The sequence below is a fragment of the Danio rerio genome, chromosome 12, assembly GCF_052040795.2.
Source record: "Danio rerio strain M-AB ecotype USA chromosome 12, GRCz13ab, whole genome shotgun sequence".
Lineage (NCBI taxonomy): Eukaryota > Metazoa > Chordata > Actinopteri > Cypriniformes > Danionidae > Danio > Danio rerio.
Genome location: NC_141032.1, coordinates 8,742,153 through 8,761,997, shown reverse-complemented (window position 1 = coordinate 8,761,997; position 19,845 = coordinate 8,742,153). Strand labels below are relative to the sequence as shown.

General features: G+C 31.8%; 1 protein-coding gene across 1 annotated transcript in view; it reads right to left on the bottom strand.

Moving 5' to 3' along the window:
- Positions 1-19,845, bottom strand: part of arid5b (AT-rich interaction domain 5B) — a 254,828-nt gene that overhangs the window by 217,235 nt on the left and 17,748 nt on the right. The window lies entirely within an intron of this gene.

Sequence of the window (19,845 nt, the reverse complement as noted above, 5' to 3'; positions counted from 1 at the left end):
AATAAAATAAAATTAAATTAAATTAAATTAAATTAAATTAAATTAAATTAAATTAAATTAATTAAACTAACTGCATGCTTGGTTGAAAAAATATAATAAAAAATTTAAAATTAATTTAAACTAACTATAGACATTAAATAAACTAATAAAATAATAGACTAATAAAATGGTTGATAAATAAAACTAAGTATGCAGGTGTATATAACACTGTTATTTACATGTGTGTATTTAGAATATCAATACAAAATACAAATAATTGAAGCTAATTGAAGTGCATAGTTAATAATATAAAATAAAATGCAATTAACAGTATAGTTGTGCACAGTTAAGCCTATAAACACAATGATAATAAATAATGACATAAAAAATAAAATGCAGCTACCTGTATACTAGTGTGCGGTTAATAAAATAAATAAAATAAAATATTGCAACTGTTCAGTTGTTCAATTATTCATTTGTTTTCTTTTCGGCTTAGCCCCTTTATTAATCTGGGGTCGCCACAGCGGAATTGACCACCAACTTATCCAGCACATGTTTTACGCAGCGGATGCCCTTCCAGCTGCAACCCAAAACTGGGAAACACCCATACACTCCTGCACACACTCACATACACTACGGCCAATTTAGCTTATTTAATTCACCTGTACCGCATGTCTTTGGACTGTGGGGGAAACCGGAGCACCCGGAGGAAACTCACGCCAACTTGGAGAGAACATGCAAACGCCACACAGAAATGCCAATTGATCTAGCTGGGGCTCGAACCAGCGACCTTCTTGCTGTGAGGCGATTGTGCTACTCACTGCGCCACCGTGCTGCTGTGTTCACTCATATGGATAATCAAATAATATTAAAATAAATTAAAATAAAATGCAACTAACTGTATAGTTGTGAATTGTTAAGACAACAAAAGAAAAAACAATAAAATTAAAATAAAATTAAATAAAAATAGTAAAATAAAATAAAATGCAACTAACTGTAGAATTGTGCATAGTCAATAAAATAAAATAAAGTAAAATAAAATAATAAAATAAAATGCAACTAACTGTATACTTGTGAATGGTTAATAAAATAAAAGGAAATAAAATAATGCAATTGTTCATTTGTGCATATAGATAATAAATTGTGCATATAGATAATAAACTAATAATATAATAAATTAAATTAAATGCAACTAACTGTGTAGTTGTGCATAGTTAAGACAATAAAATCAAATAATTATAAATAATAAATAAATAAAATAAAACAAAATAAATGCAACTGTAAACGCGTGCACATAGATAATAAAATAATATTTAAAATAAATAAATTAAAATAAAATGTAACTAAAAGTATAGCTGTGCATAGTTAAAATAATTAAATTAAATAACAATAATAAAATAAAATAAAATAAATAAAATAAAATTTTATTTAATTTAATGCAACTAACTCTACTTGTGCGTGGTTAATAAAACAAAATTAAATTAAATTAAAAAATTAAATAAAAATAAAGCAACTGTTCACTTGTGCAGATAATAAAATAATTTAAAAATAAATTGAAATAAAATCCAAATAACTGTACACTTGTGCAGAAAAAAATTTTGATAGAATAATAGAATAAAAATAAAATACCCTTGTCCTTCATTCTGGCCAATCTGCAGGCAGCACTAACTTTCTGCTGAACAGACCATGTCTAATTACGTCCTCTTTAAGTAGGCCTGTTTCTTTTTAGGTTTCAGGCTTTTTTTCCCCCCTGCTTCTATAGAATAGGTCCCATTGTCACGCTGTCAAGCAGACAATTTATCTCTCTCACTGACAGAGTAATGGGAGCAAAGTGGAACTTTACTTTAGCTCTCTTAACTGTTCCATATGAAAAGGTTTATGAACTTATCAAGATGTACAAAGTAATGGGGTTTGGCCTTAATAAAACAGCTAATGGAAGGATATGAATGAGTAATCTATGATTTCCGGATAACTTGCAAGCATTCCTTCAGGTTTTCATCCTTCTGGAACATAAAATATTGCAAATCAAAATAATCTGAAGGGCCATGACCTTAAAATGGGAACACAAGACGTGCATAAAAAAACAACAACAATAAATTCAACATACAATTAAATGATTTTGTCTTAGGATGACACAACAAAACAAAAACGAAAATAAAACGAAAAAACTAAAACTACAACAAAACAAAAAGAACTAAAACAAAACAAAAACAAAAATAAATAAAATAAAATAAATGCATACTTGGAAATGGTTGATAAATTAAAATAAATAAAATACAAAAAAAATAAAATAAAATAAAATGCAAATAAAATAAAGCAACAACTTCGGTGTGCATATGGATAAAAAATAATATACAATTTAATTTAAATAAAATGCAACTTTATAGCTGTGCATGGTTTAGACAATTAAAAACAATATTAATAAATAATTGAATAACTAACTAAAAAAAGAAAAAAAAGAAAAAAACATAAAAGTCAAATAAAATAAATAAATAAATAAAATAATTTTGTGTTAGGATTACAAAACAAAACAAAAAAAAACTACAATTTAAAAAAACTTAAACTACAACAAAAAATTAAATAAAACTAAAAACTACAACAAAACAAAATAAGCTAGAACAAAACAACACATGACTCAACAAAACAAAAACTACAAAAAACTAAATAAAAAAATTCAAAAATTGTTTGTTTTCTTTTAATTATGTAAACCATAAAACAACTAACTACATACTTTCAGGAATATAAAATATAAGTTATCAAACACTCCACAAATCTTTTATTTCCATCCCTTTATGACCACAGTTTACCATCTTCTGACGGCTACTTCCAGCAGGATAACGCGCCATGTCATAAAGCACAAATCATCTCAGGCTGGTTACTTGAAAATGACAACGAGTTCACTGTACTCAAATGGCCTCCACAGTCACCAGACCTCAATCCAATAGAGCACCTTTCATATGTGGTGGAACGGGAGATTCGCATCATGGATGTGCAGCTGACAAATCTGCAGCAACTGCGTGATGCTATCATGTCAATGTGGACCAAAAGATTTCCAGTACCTTGTTGAATCAATGCCACGAAGGATCAAGGAAGTTCTGAAGGCAATAAGCTGGTCCAACCTGGTACTAGTAAGGTGTATCTAATAAAAGTGGTCGGTGAGAGAGTGTGTGTGTGTGTGTGTGTGTGTATAAAGTAAATAAGAGTAAAAACTGTGAAATAAGGAGAAGCTATTAAAGCAAACTAAAAAAATAACATGAACTTAACAAATTAACGAACAATAAATATACACAGCTAAAGTAGCAAATTACAAATATCATAAAGTAATACACATAGGCATGTCAAATATACACTTCACATATCATATGTGTTTACCTTGAATGTTGCAAAAAATAAACTATAAAGGCAAATATGTCCAAGCGCAAATATATGTGCAGTCGGGAAACCAAAAATACACACGGCATAAATGCACTTTTCATTTTGGTATGGTGTTAAGATTGCAGCTCACTAACAACCACAAATCTGGGTCATGGAGCAAAACCCACTAATTTAAATCACCTTTTTTTAACCACCAGTGTAAATAGAAAACGGCTGTGAGTGCCTCGAGATTGCACACCTCCAAATGTGGTGGCGCAGAAAAATGAATCGAACCTCTTCATAATGACCATCGGAGCGCACAGGCATCTGTTTTCACACGTCTATAAAGCTAAGTGGGTCAAACACTGTTAATCCTGATGGCGACACAGCAAAAACTTTACAATGAGATCATGTGGCCTGCTCCGCTTTGAAGCTCGGACTGAAATATTGCTGCATTGTGTAAATTCATTTAGGAGGAAACAAATAAAACAATAAAAGAGAGAGAGAGAGAAAATGAACGGAACAGATTGGATTTCTCATCTATTATTAAGTGGTGTTATGAAAAAGATCAATCAAAGGTTTTAAAGGGGGCATATCATGAAAATCTGATTTTTTCCATGTTTAAGTATAATACTGTAATCGGGTCCCTGGTGCATCTAACAACCCTAAAAACATGGGAAAAAAACAGTCCAGCTACTTCCAGGCAAGCCTTTCCCTCCCTAAATGACGTAAAAAGGACATACTAAAGAGACAGAGTGAAACACATCATAATTTGAAAGCCACGCCCACCAAGGGGGAAACAATCCAACCCTCTTCAATAGCTATTTTTTCATCCACCAATTATTATTCTATTTTACACCTATTTTTATTAAATTTTTATATTTTGTAATATCACATTTAAAAAATAAAACGTTAACAAAAATAAATAAAATAAAATAACTGCATACTTGTAAATGGTGGATGAAATAAAATGAATTAAAATAAAATAAAATACAAAAATAAAGCAACAATTTACGTGTGATTATGGATAATAAAATAATATTAAATTTAATTTAAATAAAATGCAACTTTTTAGCTATTAAATCTTAAATCTTAACATTTTTAAGACAATTAAATAAAACATTATTAAATAACTAAATTACAAAATAAAATAAAATAATAAATATTTTTTTTGTTAGGATGACAAAACAAAACAAAAACCTAAAATTAAAATAAAACAAACAAACAAAACTAAAACTACAACAAAACAAAATAAGCTAGAACAAAACAAGACATGACTAAACAAAACAAAACATTATAACAAAACAAAATAAGCTAAAACGAAACAAGACATGACTAAACAGAACAAAAAACTACAACAAAACAAAATAAGCTAAAACAAAACAAAACATGACTAAACAAAACAAAAAGCTAAAATAAAAAAAAAATTAAAAAGTTGTTTGTTTTCTTTTAATTATGTAATCCATAAAAACAACTAACTAAATACTTTCAGAAATATAAAATATAAGTTATCGAACGAAGTTATCGAATAATGGAAGTTGGTCATACATTTTGAAAATGTAAATTCATTTAGGAAGAAACAAATAAAACAATAATACAGAGAAAGAGAGAGAAAATGAACTAAACAGATTGGTTTTCTCATTCATTATTAAGTGGTGTTATGAAAAAGATCAATCAAAGGTTTTAAAGGGGGCATTTCATTTTTTCTTCTGGAGAAAGTCTTATTTGTTTTATTTCGGCTAGAATAAAAGCAGTTATTAATTAAACACCATTTTAAGGACAAAATTATTAGCCTCTTTAATCTAAAATCTTTTACGAAAGTCTACAAAACAAACCATCGTTATACAATAACTTACCTAATTACCCTAACCTGCCTAGTTAACCTAATTAACCTAGTTAAGCCTTTAAATGTCACTTTAAGCTGTATAGAAGTGTCTTGAAAAATATCTAGTAAAATATTGTTTAGTGTCATCATGACAAAAATAAATCAGTTATTAGAAATGAGTTATTAAAACTATTATGTTTAGAAATGTGTCGAAGAAATCTTCTCTCCATTAAACCGAAATCGGAAAAAAATAAACAAACAGGGGGGCTAATAATTCCGACTTTAACTGTTTATTGCAGAATAAAAAAATATTGCAATGTGTAATTTTTACAATATCGTGCAGCCCTTTTAGCTACTGTAGCTATGGCATTTTCATAGCATTACTGCATAAGTTCCTGCTTTATCCAAATTCCAACAAGTTGCATTTCTGGCTGCATCAAAAATGCTTTAACTTAACTTATAGAAACATAATATATAAAACAGATATTGAAATATTTGACTTTTCATTGCCAAAATGTTTACTACACAAAGTCTGACTGTCAGAATCTCACAATTTACCCGTTCTTTCTGCCAATGATTCACATCTTATTGCCTGTTTCCACTTTTGCCTCCTTAAATGTTGGCTTTAACGGTTCAGTAGATTATTAAGGCTTATAATCAAAGCTTAGTCCAGTTTTTTTTTTTTTTTAAGTTGGCTACTGTACACCATGTCACAAAGCAGGTTTTTAGACATTGTTCTGTTTTTGTTACAAGTCAGAAATGACAAGGAGGCTGCTTCCTGTAACAGAAACTCAATGGAGACGGTTGAATTGTCACCCTTCACCCCAACAGATTTATTTTACATCTGATTAAAAGGGACAAAATATGTTGCAGGTTTCCTTGATTTACTGGATTTAAGCCGTGCTTGTTTTAGTTGCGCTGTCTGAGGATCAGGGTGAAGGGGTGCAGACGTGGACCCCTGGATCAGTGCCCCGCTGAGCTCGTCTCACTCCACTGAAGCACAGGTCAGCTCAAGAATTCAGCAGGTCACCGCTGATTTGTACACCTGCTCGCACCGCCATTTAATTATTGACCTGCTAATGTGGAAAAAAAGGGCCTTGCAGATCCTTAGAAACTCTTTTTAAGTCGAGTTAAAAGTTAAATCGAGAATTCAGCTTGAATAATTGATCATGCTCAGAGCTCAAACTAGGACTGGGTGATACAACTTTTAAAATATATATTCATACAGCAATATTTTTATTAGTGTGTATTACTTTTTAACCTAGTATTTTGTGCGAATCCATAAATATGAGGTTGTTTTTTAACATACGTGGAATAAATGTAAATAAAAATTGCAGATTTTAATTAATTAATTGAATAATGTTGAGTAATGATTCGCACTCATTCGTATCATTTTTATTTTACATTTTTCAGGTGATTCAAAACACAGACGTTTCGTCACAATGCCTTCCACATTGTGTGACACAATCCTCTCACTCCACCCTTTTGTCCCTCAGCCAATCGCATTACGTCAATAGATGGCCACTCGATAATTAAAACCAATTTCATTTTCATTTCAATATACCATAATTAACCACACAAGAAATATTTACCTTCACCTTCAAAAACATTATTTCACAGGAATACGGCATGTCAATCTTTGACTTATTCATGTCTACATCAATGCAATGAAATTCTAAAAGTCTAAAACTTTAAAAAAAATACAATTTCATTACATTATTTGTATCATAACATGTTCAAAATCCATGATTCACAATGTTACAGCTAAACATTCATTCATTCATTTTCTCTTTGGCTTAGTCCCTTTAATAATCCGGAGTCGCCGGATTTATTTAAATGTCTCCGGCATATGTTTTACGCAGCGGATGCCCTTCCAACTGCAACCTATCTCTGGGAAACAACCATACACACTCATATTCTACGGACGATTAAGCCTACCCAATTCACCCGTACAGCATGTCTTTGGACTGTAGGGGACACCAGAGCACCTGGAGGAAACCCAGGAACGCAGGGAGAACATGCAAACTCCACACAGAAACGCCAACTGACCCAGCTGAGGCTCAAACTAGCAACCTTCTTGTTGTGAGGCGACAACACTACCTAGTGCGCCACTGCGTCACCTACAGCTAAACAACAAACAGTTAAAGAAACACCGAAAGGTCCAATTCCTCATGCATTCCTCTTGGTGTAAGTGATTTTAATTTATGAATCCAGAACGCTTCTCTTTGTGGTAATCTTTTATTCAGATTACCTCTTCTATGTGACTCAAATTCTTTTTTGATTCGTATGCCTTCTATAGTCATGTCCAAAATGTTAATTGTTATAATACAAATATTAATGAAACTTATTTATGATGCAACTAAAAGCTTATGATTTATTTATTTGTTAGGTAAATAAAATGACAAGTAATGACGAAATTAAAATGACAGAAAAAAAATTTATTAAAATAGCAAAAAAAAAAAAAAACTTGTAAATTGAATTAAATTTTAATCTAAACAGATAATTAATTAATTAATTAATTCATTCATTCATTCATTCAGTTTCTTTTCGGCTTAGTCCCTTTATTAATCCGGGGTTGCCACAGCGGAATGAACCGCCAACTTATCCAGCATATATTTTTTTTATGCAGTGGATGATTAACAGATAATTAAAAAATAAAAATAAATGATTTTTATTTCCTGTAAGTTTGTCATTACCAGGTTATCAAACTAAAATGATTGACGTGTGTCTTGTTATTGTAAAGCGTTTGATAGCACTCTATTGGAAGAACATAGAAAGTCCATCTATTAACCGCTAGCTAAACCGTTAGACAAATTACATTGCACTAAAAATAATCACCTACAGTATAAAATAAATTAAAGGGGTACCATAAAATTTGGGATCTGTTTATACAATCTTTGAAACAAAACCATACAACGGCACAAGCGAATACCTCTCACGCTACTGGTTAATTGACTGATATGTGTATATGTGTATTTTTGTATCTGGAATACACTATGTTTTTCTTTGCCTTAGCCCACAACACATTAGGTACAACTGAATTTGGATGCTTTGGGAGAAGGAGGGGGGAAGAATCAAAAAGTAAAAAAGTGTCATTTCATGCTAAATTTTATGTGTTTTTTTCTACAAAAAAAAACATGTTAAAATGAAAAGAATAAATGATATAAATATAATGTCCACTATTTATTTGTTTATTTATGAAAAATGTTTATAAAATCAGAACTGTTAGCATATTTGACAATAAAACTGACTTGACAACCAATCTAATAAATAGATCATTTGTAATTTTTAAATCAAAATCTAAAAAAGTAATAATGATACATATCAATTATGTGGTAATCTATTTCATTCATTTATAGCCCCTTTCACACAGTGATACCGGTAAATTTCTGGAAAATTTCCGGAACGACTTTACCGGTATATTGAAAAAAGCGCTGTTCACACAGGCGAGGACGTTACGGAAATTTTCCGGAAAAGAGCATTCACACATCCATTCCAAAATACCGGTAAATTCTGACATCATTCACCACAAATGAGCTTTAAACGGCTGCGCTTGTATTTGTAAACATTTGACTAAATTACAAACTCTGTGGATGATCAATACTGTGAACAACTTTAGCAGGATCACTTTCGCATGTCGAGATGTTCATAATTGTGCAGGCGCTCATAGGCGCACGCAAAGCTTGAAGGTAAACAAACAACGGCTTATCGTAAGCATCTCATCGATGATTATTTACACAGTTGGCATTAAGAAGAACATATAAACGTGATCTGACTAACTTCTAGCAGCTAAATGTGTCTGGAAAAATATTCAAAGGCTTTTATCCTCACAAACCGCGCGGACGTGAATGCGTCTGACTGTTGTGATTGGCTAAAGCAGACGTCTCACGTCAGCACGTTCTAGACGTGCACGCGCTTATTACGGTAATCTTCCTTCTGCATTCACACAGCGCAGCATTCCGGCAAATTGCCGGTAATGTTACAACTTCTCTTTCCGGAAAATAGCCAGAACGAATTTACCGGTATTTTCAAAAAGGACCTGTTCACACATACAACCTTTCCGGAAAATTGCCGGCAATTTTCCGGAAAGGTCTGTATGTGTGAAAGGGGCTTATGAAAACACTGAGAGATCATTGTAATACCCTATAATATTAGATATAACAACTGCTAATGCTTAACAACTATAACTACTGCTAATGCTTAACTGTACAACAATGCTGTACAAACTGCTTTATATTAACTAATGTTCCTCTCACAACTGAAGCACACTTGAACCTAGAAATTAATCAGACAAGATGAATCCAAATCATTTATGAGTTTTTATATCATGGCAAAACAATGTTAGACTATTTGCTGTGTACATTTATTATTAAATAACTACTTGTTCAGGTCTATTTCTGGATCATTTGATGATAGACATACTTTAAAAATACAAGTTACTTCTAAGCAATCTCATTTGATTTGTGGAATTAATAAAAAAAATAAACATGTACTGGACTTTTGTGCAGTACTGATAACAAATTACATCCTTACAGCTTTTGGAATCTTTTTTAAAAATCTTTATTATTGAGCAATGCTTTGCTGAATGTTTTTTTGTGCCGGTATCTGGTTTAGGCCTGTTACTGGTAAATAAATAACACTTAAAACACTACTAGGTATTGGTGGATGACTTACACAAGACAAGTACTTGAGAAAATCTACACAATACACAAAAAAAATATGAAGAGTTCAGATGGAAAAAACACTAAGTGCAATCTGAATTCTCAGCTTCGTATTATTGTGTTCAGTTATTTCAGTTTAAAGGCCATAAAAAGAACATTTTCAGGAAATGACTAAACCTACACACAGATGCCTAAGAAAAAAGCTAATTTTAGACGAAAATTTCAGATGGAAAGAGTTCGGATGCAAAAACCACAAAAGCACAAAAGTACTTGGTTTTATATATATATATATATATATATATATATATATATATATATATGAGCAATATCACACTTGTAGCAGTGCGATATGGCTGTATATCGGCACTGTTGGGAGGCGTGCGTTAGTGCCCCCACCAGTGCCGATATACAGCCATATCGCACTGCTACGAGTGTGATATTGCATTTATACAACAGTTTGACGGCATAATTGTGTATATAAAAACAAAATCAAACATGGAGAGTCTTAAGAACCCTTTTGTATGAGGAACTACTTTTTTCCGGATTCAAATCATAAGCTGACAGTTAAACAGTTGAGCGTGCATCTTTTAAACTTTAGATCTGCAGTGTCTACTTTTTGCTGGCTGTATGTGGGCGGAGTAATACACAAAGGGTAAAGAGGATGTAGAAGTTCTGATATTGCAGAATATCGCACGGCTATCAGCCAATCAGATTTGAGAACCAGACAGAACTGTTGTATATATATATATATATATATATAAGTTGAAGTCCCATTTTTTTTTTTTTTCCTTGTTAAACATTTCCAAAATTATGTTTAACAGAGCAAGGAAATTTTCACAGTATGTCTGATAAAGTTTTTTTTTCTTCTGGATAAAGTCTTATTTGTTTTATTTTGGCCTATAAACCATTTTAAGGTCAAAATCATTAGCCCCTTTAAGCTATTTTTTTTTTCGATAGTCTACAGAACAAACCATTGTTATACAATAACTTGCCCAATTACCCTAACCTAGTTAACCTAATTAACCTAGTTAAACCTTTAAATGTCACATTAGGCTGTATAGAAGTGTCTTGAAAATTGATAATCAAATATTATTTACTGTCATAATAATGTTATAATTGAAATATTTTGCCATTTAAAGTGCATCCTAAAAGGCTTCCTCAAGCAGCCAATGCTTCTCGACTCTCAAAATGTGATTTTGTTCAAAAAAGATGAGTGACATATTCAACGATGTCAGCTTGCACATCACAAAAACAACAATTACGACATTATCGTATCACACACCCCCTACAGATCACTTAAAAATACATTTGCCTGTTTTCTTTAACTAAACTTTGACGGACACTAATCCTTAAACAGCGTCTTGACATCCAGCTAGTTTAGACGCACATTGTCACTGTTTACAAACCCTAGTGCTTTATCAGATGTCTGTTTTGCACATTCGCACCGCAGCTCCATCCTGCTGCAATTAACACAAGCGCTGTCAAAGAGGCATGAACTGATTCACAAATAACTTGCAGATGTGCAACTGAAAATCTCTAGTGAATCCAATGCGCTTCCTTTTACAACTCGCCAACAATAGCCATTTATTTGGACGTGTCGAGCCGATTGAATGTGGAAGTTGAAATATGATGACACTGCCTTAGAAAATTAAATCCATTTGTCATGAAATCTGAGAGTTTTTCAAAAGACAATGCAAATCTTTGCTTGTAATGCTTAGATGAAGGTTAAAGAAAAATAACAAATATTTATGTCACCCACACATTTCAACTCTTACAACTACGCTTTAAAGGGAACATATCCTATTAATTTTCAAGTCATTTGAGATGTAGGTGTACTTTTTTCTTCTACAGCGCATTAAGGAATATTTTTAGCTGGTCCTTGGTGATTCATAAAACGCAAGTCGACGGAGCTGGCACTTTGAGAGCCTAAAAACATACAGGAAAAACTAAATGAACAGCTTGCCTTCCAGAATGACTCAGTTGTGCAGTTTGGCAGAGGCAGTGGAGTAAAGGTTGTGTGTTTCTGAAGTGTAATTATAAATAATGGCTTTTTTATTTGAATATGTATTTACTCCGGGCCATTACTGCAGGCGTTTAAGCAATTAACATTTTATTATCAAACTAACCAAAAACCAAAGTACATGCAATATAAAATAACTTTATATATTTATAATAATTTTCCCAATAATGGTTTGTAGCTAGAAGGGCATGCGCTGTGTAAAACATATGCTGCATAAGTTGGCGGTTCATTACGCTGTGGTAACCCCTGATGAATAAAGGGACTAAAGCTGAAAGAAAATTAATGAATGAATTTATAATAATAATAATAATAATAATAATAATAATAATAATAAAAATAACAATAGTATTAATCATAATAATAATGATAATAATTATTCAAAGAAATATACTATTTTTATTCTTGTTATTATTATTATTACATAATATTAATAATTTATTAATAATTTATTATTATTTTTAAATATATACAATATATAATTATTATTATTTATTTTAATTATTATCATTAGTATAATAATATTAAGGATTAATATTATTACAAAGATATAATATTAATAATAATAATAATAATAATAATAATAAATGATAATATTAATAATAATAGTAGTAGTAATACTTATTATTAAACTTATTATTATTAAATATATCATATGATAATATTATTATTATTGTATTACTATTTTTATTATTATTTCTATTTTTATTATTATTATTAATAATGTAATAATATTAAGAATTATTATTACAAAATATTGAATAAGGATAATCATCATCATCATCATCATCAAATAAAAGCATAAAATACTAATTAATAATAATAAAATAATAATAATTATTATTATTATTATTAAAACGATTATTATTTTCTTTGAACTCTTATTAATATCATAAAATAATAATACTAATAATAATAATAAATATGATTATTATTAATAGAAAAAATTTATTAATAAATTATTTTTAAAAGTATTATTATTATTATTATTATTATTACTAAACGATTATTGTTTCTTTGAATTATTATTAATATAATAAAATAGTAATAATAAAAATAATAATTATTATTATTATTACAAAAATAATTAATTATTAATTAATTATTAAAATAAATAATAATAATAATAATAATTATTATTATTATTTAAAATATTATTACTTCTTTGAATTATTAATAATATAATAACATAAAAAATAATTATTGTTATTGTTTTTATCATCAAATAAATGCATGAAAGACTTTCAAATCTATCAAATATTTTATTTGTTAAGCACTTTTATACATGCAATTTAAAAAGAAATGTGTATACAATTATTATTATTATTATTATTATTATTATTATTATTGTTATTATTAATATTATTATTATTATTATTATTATTATTATTATATCACTTTAATAAATACTCAGCAGTCTACAGTGCCATATACTATTATTATTATTTTAAACTGAAATCATATTTTACAAAATTACACATTTTAGAGCAATTTTGACAAAATAAATGAAAATAATCATTCAAAAATGTGTTGCACATATGTGAAAAAAAACAGTTATAAGGGTATTTTTATTGAGATTTATGATTCTGAAAAACAATTGCTAAATAAACAAGCTTTTCACTGATCACAATAATTGATAAAACTACTTGATATACCAAAATTAGCAACAGCTAACACAACACCAGTTTTGTTACTCCAAGGTCACCAAATCCACACAAAACATAACTCATCTGATCACATAAAACAACTTTCAAATACACATCCTTCAAGTCTACCTAACCACAACTGACTCAATTATGAAAATATGTCATATGTTTTACACATCCCCAACACCATCTGCCACAGCAAAGCAAATAACACGTTACAGAATGTTACCTACAAGAGGAGTGCTGATTTCATTTGAACTATAAATATGTCTGAGGGATTCAAACACAAACATGGCCTGGTGCCAGACAGCAGAGATGTGTGTCTAGATCTCCGCCACACAATTCCAGCGCAACTGCGAATCTTCAGGTTTGTAATTCAAATAACAGCTGAAAGCAGCAGCTAATAAGACACGGGCGCCTTTCCCTGGATCCTTTGAAGCCACTCCAAAAAAATGATAATAAAAAGGAAATCTGCAAGCATATTTGCACACCATTTGAGACCATTATGTAGTTGAATTTAACATGATTAATTGTTGTTTCTTTTTTAAATATTTCCTAATTAATGTTTAACAGAGCAAGGCATTTTTCACAGTATTTCTAATAATATTTTTTCTTATGAAGTAAGTCTTATTTGTTTTATTTCGGCTATAATAAAAGCGATTTTAATTCTTTTAAAACCTTTTTAAGGTCAATATCTTTAGCCCTCTTAAGCAATATATATTTTTTATTGCCTACAGAACAAATTATCATTAAGCGATGATTTTCCTAATTACTCCAACTTGCCTTATTAACCCAACTAACCCAGTTAAGCCTTTAAATGTTACTTTAAGCTGAATACTAGTATCTTAAAAATATCTATAAATAGGGCTGGGCGATAAATCAATTTTATCTATTAACTTGAGTATTAACTTGAGTTTGAAGTTCACGTTGATTTGTTTGAATAAAATTTTTTAGTTTGAATAAAACTTTAAAACATGTGACGCTCCTCTCTGGGATCCCGTAGAGAGCAGAGGAGAAATGTTGCGCTTATTGAAATGAAATGAAAAACAACCCGGATGTACGAACACACCCGACAAAAATAACTGCATAATTCAGAGCTCTCCGTCACGTTTTCACCGCAAGACACAGGCATTTGAAACTGCGCGCTACACCTTGTATTCTTACAGTAAGAATTATGAGTTTACTTTCACTTTAGTTTACTTTCGCTATAATCGTATAAAATAGTGTCATTTTTATTATTATTAAAAAAATTTTGTATACGATTATAAACTTGTGAGCTTGTGAAATTTGATCTTTAAATGACCCTTTAAATATTATTTTTTATTTATATCCTGAAATTATAATGATGATAAGGTTATATAGGTTAATAACCCAGGGTTTCTGCAGGTTTCAAGTCAAGTTGACCCTTTTGAGACCATTCAGACATTCATTTATTCATTTTTCTTCAGCTTAGTCCCTTGATTAATCTGGAGTCGCCACAGCGGATGAACTGCCAACTTATCCAGCATGTGTTTTACGCAGCGGATGCCCTTCCAGCAGCAACCCGTCTCTGGGAAACATCCATAAACACTCATCAAACACTCATACACTACGGACAATTTAGCCTACCCAATTCACCTGTACAGCATGTCTTTGGACTGTGGGGGAAACCGGAGCACCCGGAGGAAACCCACGCAAACGCAGGGAGAACATGCAAACTCCACACAGAAACGCCAACTGACCCAGCCGAGGCTCGAACCAGCGACCTTCTTGCTGTGAGGGGACAGCACTACCTACTGCGCCACTGCGTCGCCCCTTTTAAGACTATTAAGAATTCAATTTTAGACTTATATATAAAATATAGATTTAAACACACCCGCATAAGGAAATTTAATAGGGAATTTGCGGTGACAATGTCTAAAAGTTATGTTATAAATATAAAACGTGTAAATATATATATATATATATATATATATATATATATATATATATATATATATATATATATATATATATATATGGTTTCAGTGAGATGTATTGTTGGTGATTGGATGGACATCGGTCTGAATACTACACTGTAAAAAATTCCTGGTTGCCTAAATCTTTAAGCTAAATCAAGTAAACCCTATCAGTCCATTGAACTTATGTTATAATTATATAAAAACAGCTTGCATAACACATACAATTAAGTTAGAACATGATTAACTTAGTGTAATAAGTTACAATCAGGGCTTAATTTGTCCCCCTCCTCGACTGCCCTCCTCCCCCCGTCTGCTGTTCACTTTCACTTTCTTCCGCGACTCCCCAACCCACTTCACTTTCGTACGCGACAACCAACCGCACCCCTGACTTTTAACCTACGTCCGCGACACCTCTAAATCCTTGGGTAACATGCCGAATCCGTCACCCCGATCTGTTCCGGGACCTCTCAGTTTACAAATTAAGCGTTGGTTACAATGCACTAAAAACGTATGCTGTCACGACTAATTAATCATATACATTTTTTGAAGTGTAGGACAAAGCAAAATTAAGACCGGTTTAAAATGATTTAAGACCTACAACACAATATTACAGTGAACTTAAGGCCTAAACTTTAGTCTACATTTTTTTAGACCCCAAGATAACCTTCAACTCCAAGCAAAAATTGATTTAAATTCGCAGATTTTTAATAAAAGCCATATCACCCAGGCCTATCTATAATGTACTGTCATTGTGGCAAAGAAATCAATCAGTTATTAGAAATGAGTTATTAAAACTATTATATTTAGAAATGTGTTGAAAAAAATCCTCTCTCTTTTAAACAGAATTGGGGAAAAATTATACAAGAGGGCTAATAATTCTGACTTCAACTGTAAATACGAGCATTGGAGAATTTTCATATGGATATGCAAACTATGCCTGTTAGACAAAGTGCACGGTGCTTGCTGGAATCTGATATGGAATCAATTTATAAAGCACCAACCCCGTTTAGTTCTGCTCTTATGTCACATAAATGCTATTCAAGAGTTTTGCCAGTGCCGAGTCTGTCGACGCAGCGTTAAAACCTCTCTCTCTCTTTCTCTCTCACACACACACACACTAAAACAATCATATTACGAGCGAAGGGACTCTAGAACAACTGGGTCCAATTAAACGCTGAAAAACTGTGAGAGCAGCGCCGAGCTCTTGCCAAAACAATCCCTCCCTTTAAAAATGACACATATTTTTTCTGTGAAATACAATCACGAATGAAAGATTGGCGGTGGAAGGGAGTAGTTCTGTATCTTTATTTCTGTAAAAAAAAAAAAAGAAAAAAGTGTTTTGTGATTTACAGCAGATTAAGAAAGGATTCCAGACAGAGCCCAAATGTTTTTTGCCTCCTGCCGATGCAACAAAATTAAATCAGAAGTCACACATTAAAGATCCTTGAGAGTCTAAAACTTCCATTTTTTTTTTTTTTGTATTCATAAATTTACCTGCATCAAAACTGAAAATGAAGTCTTTACGCAGTGAGGATGAATGAAAAAAGAATTAAAAAGAAAATGGAAATATTGGATCCATCCATCTATGATTTGCCTGCATGGTTAACTGAAATGAAATAGTAATCGCTATTCAGCAAAAATGAATATCTAATGGAAGCACGGTTGTGTAATCAGTAGTAAATCTCCACTGAATGCCAAAGGGCACTCTCATAGAGAAACTACAAATACTACAAGAAGAAACAACCTATAGGAAATCCCCATATCGGTTGCTTAATAAACAGATTTGGCTGCTTTCGTTGATTTAATGCAGTGGTCACCAAACTTGTTCCTGTAGGTCCTGCAGATTTCAACTCCAACCCTAATCAAACACACCTGAACAAGCTAATCAAGGTCTTACTAGGTGTACTTAAAACATCCAGGAAGGTGTGTTGAGGCAAGTTGGAGCTAAACCCTGCAGGGACACCGGCCCTGCAGGACGGAGATTGGTGACCCTTGATTTAATGTGACTAATAAACACACAACTATTGTATCATCAAACAAAAGTTGTGAAATAAGTTTGGAATAAAAACTTGCACATATCTAGTTAGCAGTAACACGAAGCTGTGGTTTACTGAGAAGCTACACAAACAGCTGTTATTATCGCGAAAAAACATAATATTCAAACAGTTTTATCTGGTTATTGAAACTTTGGCTGATAGCCATGCGATATTCTGCAATATCAGCACTCATACAGCCTCCTCACCCTCCTCTATTACTCCGCCCACAGAGAGTGACAGCAGATCAGTAAACTCACTACAGTTTGGCAAATATTGCAGCTGTTGGGCAACATTATGTACTTTTGAGGCCTTTAAAGGTGAGAATGTTGTTGTTTAGACTGCAACTATGCAGTTTTTTTAAAATGATAGTGCTTATTTTAAATATTTATTATTTCGAAGATTCAGCGCATTGACAGCCATTATCCTGTCATTAAACAGAGCAAAGATGGTTGACGTTCCACTACAAGATGGCAACAGAGACTGCATGATAAGTGCTAAGGGAAGGAAAATCTCAGTGTAAATACAGTTGATCAAATCATTATAAAACAGGTTAGTGACACTCTAAAACGGGTTGCAGACCAGAAGAAGCAATAATCACCTGTTTTGTCATCACTTTGGACATTGTGCTACAGACTTATTCATATACTAGCTCTAAAGTGATATTGATAAGTGAGCATATATATATATATATATTAGGGATGTGCGGAGCAGCCGGTATTTGTATTTGTATTTGTATTTGTTGAGGGGGAAAAGTATTTGTATTTGTATTTGTATTTGTATTTGTATTCGAGTAAAATTCAAAATGGCGCAGAAATATGTATTTTTTTCTATTACACTTCTAATTTACGTTATAGTGAAAGTATTGTTTAATTATACCCATTATATAAATTATAGATATGCAATATTGGCTGTTGTTTTTGAACATGTGATAAGAAATGTCATTGAAAAGAAAATAACATAGAAGCCATTATCTCATCCATGGTTAAACCAACAACTAATAAAATACCATTGTGAATATTATGAACCCCACCACCACCGTTCTTGTTTAAGGACACTGAAAAGACAGAATAAAAACAAATAATACTTCAAAAAACTGTTCTTCTTCTGAAAGAACTTTTTTCCAATGGACAGAATTCCAAAAATAAGCTAAATAAATCTAAATAAAACCCTGCCTGGGAGATCTGGCAGAACAAAAGTATTCTATATAATACTAAAAGATACAGCCCTGCTATTATCATCTGCCTGCCACAAAACAGACACAAAGTTTGTTTGTTTGTTTATTTAGAGATATCTGCAAATATTTTTCAATGGAAGTCAATGGAGGAATATGACTAGTCAGTCATAATATATTTGCAGATATTTCCAATCTGAATTATAATTATGACAAGTCAAAATATAATTAGAGATATTTCTAAATATATTTATGGATAGTCTGAACAAGGTTTAAATGCTAAAACGGCTTGCCATACGCACAGTGGCACAGTGGAGATTTCTCTAGTTATATCGTTTCAGTCGTTTGTTATGCAGTGACATGCAGTCAAATATTTCGCCAAACAGTCCTTAGGGATGCGGTGACACGCAGTCAGATATTTTACCGGACAGATCCGCCACTTTTGGCGCGCATAAACAATCATAAAGCTCTCGTGCTGCAGGAATGAGGAGGTCTGCTGAAGGCGCACAGCTGACGTGCAGTGAGAGGTTTGCGTCTTTAATAAACTACGGCAGTTTGCGATGACTGAACAGTAAGAATGATTAATAATTCCATATGAAACAGTCCCTTAACAGTCACGTCTCGCTATCAGTTTCGGGCTTTGGCGCGTTTTGCACTGAGCGTGTGTCTCTCTCTCTCTCTCTCTCTCTCTCTCTCTCTCTCTCTCTCTCTCTCTCTCTCTCTCTCTCTCTCTCTCTCTCTCTCTCTTTCTCTTTCTCACGCACTCACTCACTCACTCACGCGGGCATGCACTGTGGTCTCATGAGGAAACGCAGCTTTTTGATATAGTGTTTTTCTTGCTCCCGAATACAAATAATTTTTCAAGTATTTGTTCGAATCAAGTATTCGTAAAAACACGCTATTCGTGCCTTTCCGAATACCGTATTCGGGTTCGGCTCCACCCTTAATATATATATATATATATATATATATATATATATATATATATATATATATATATACACAAGCAGAGACGCTACAGTTTGACAAATATTACTATTGTTAGACAACAAAATTTACTTTTGAGGCTTTTTTTAGTCAAGAATGTAGTTGTTTAGATGGCAACTATGCAGTTTATTTGTAAGAATAGTGCTTATTTTAAAATATTTACAATTTCTGAGAGACGGCTAGTCGGTGGCTAATGACGGTTGACGTTGTCTATCCACAAGATGGCGCC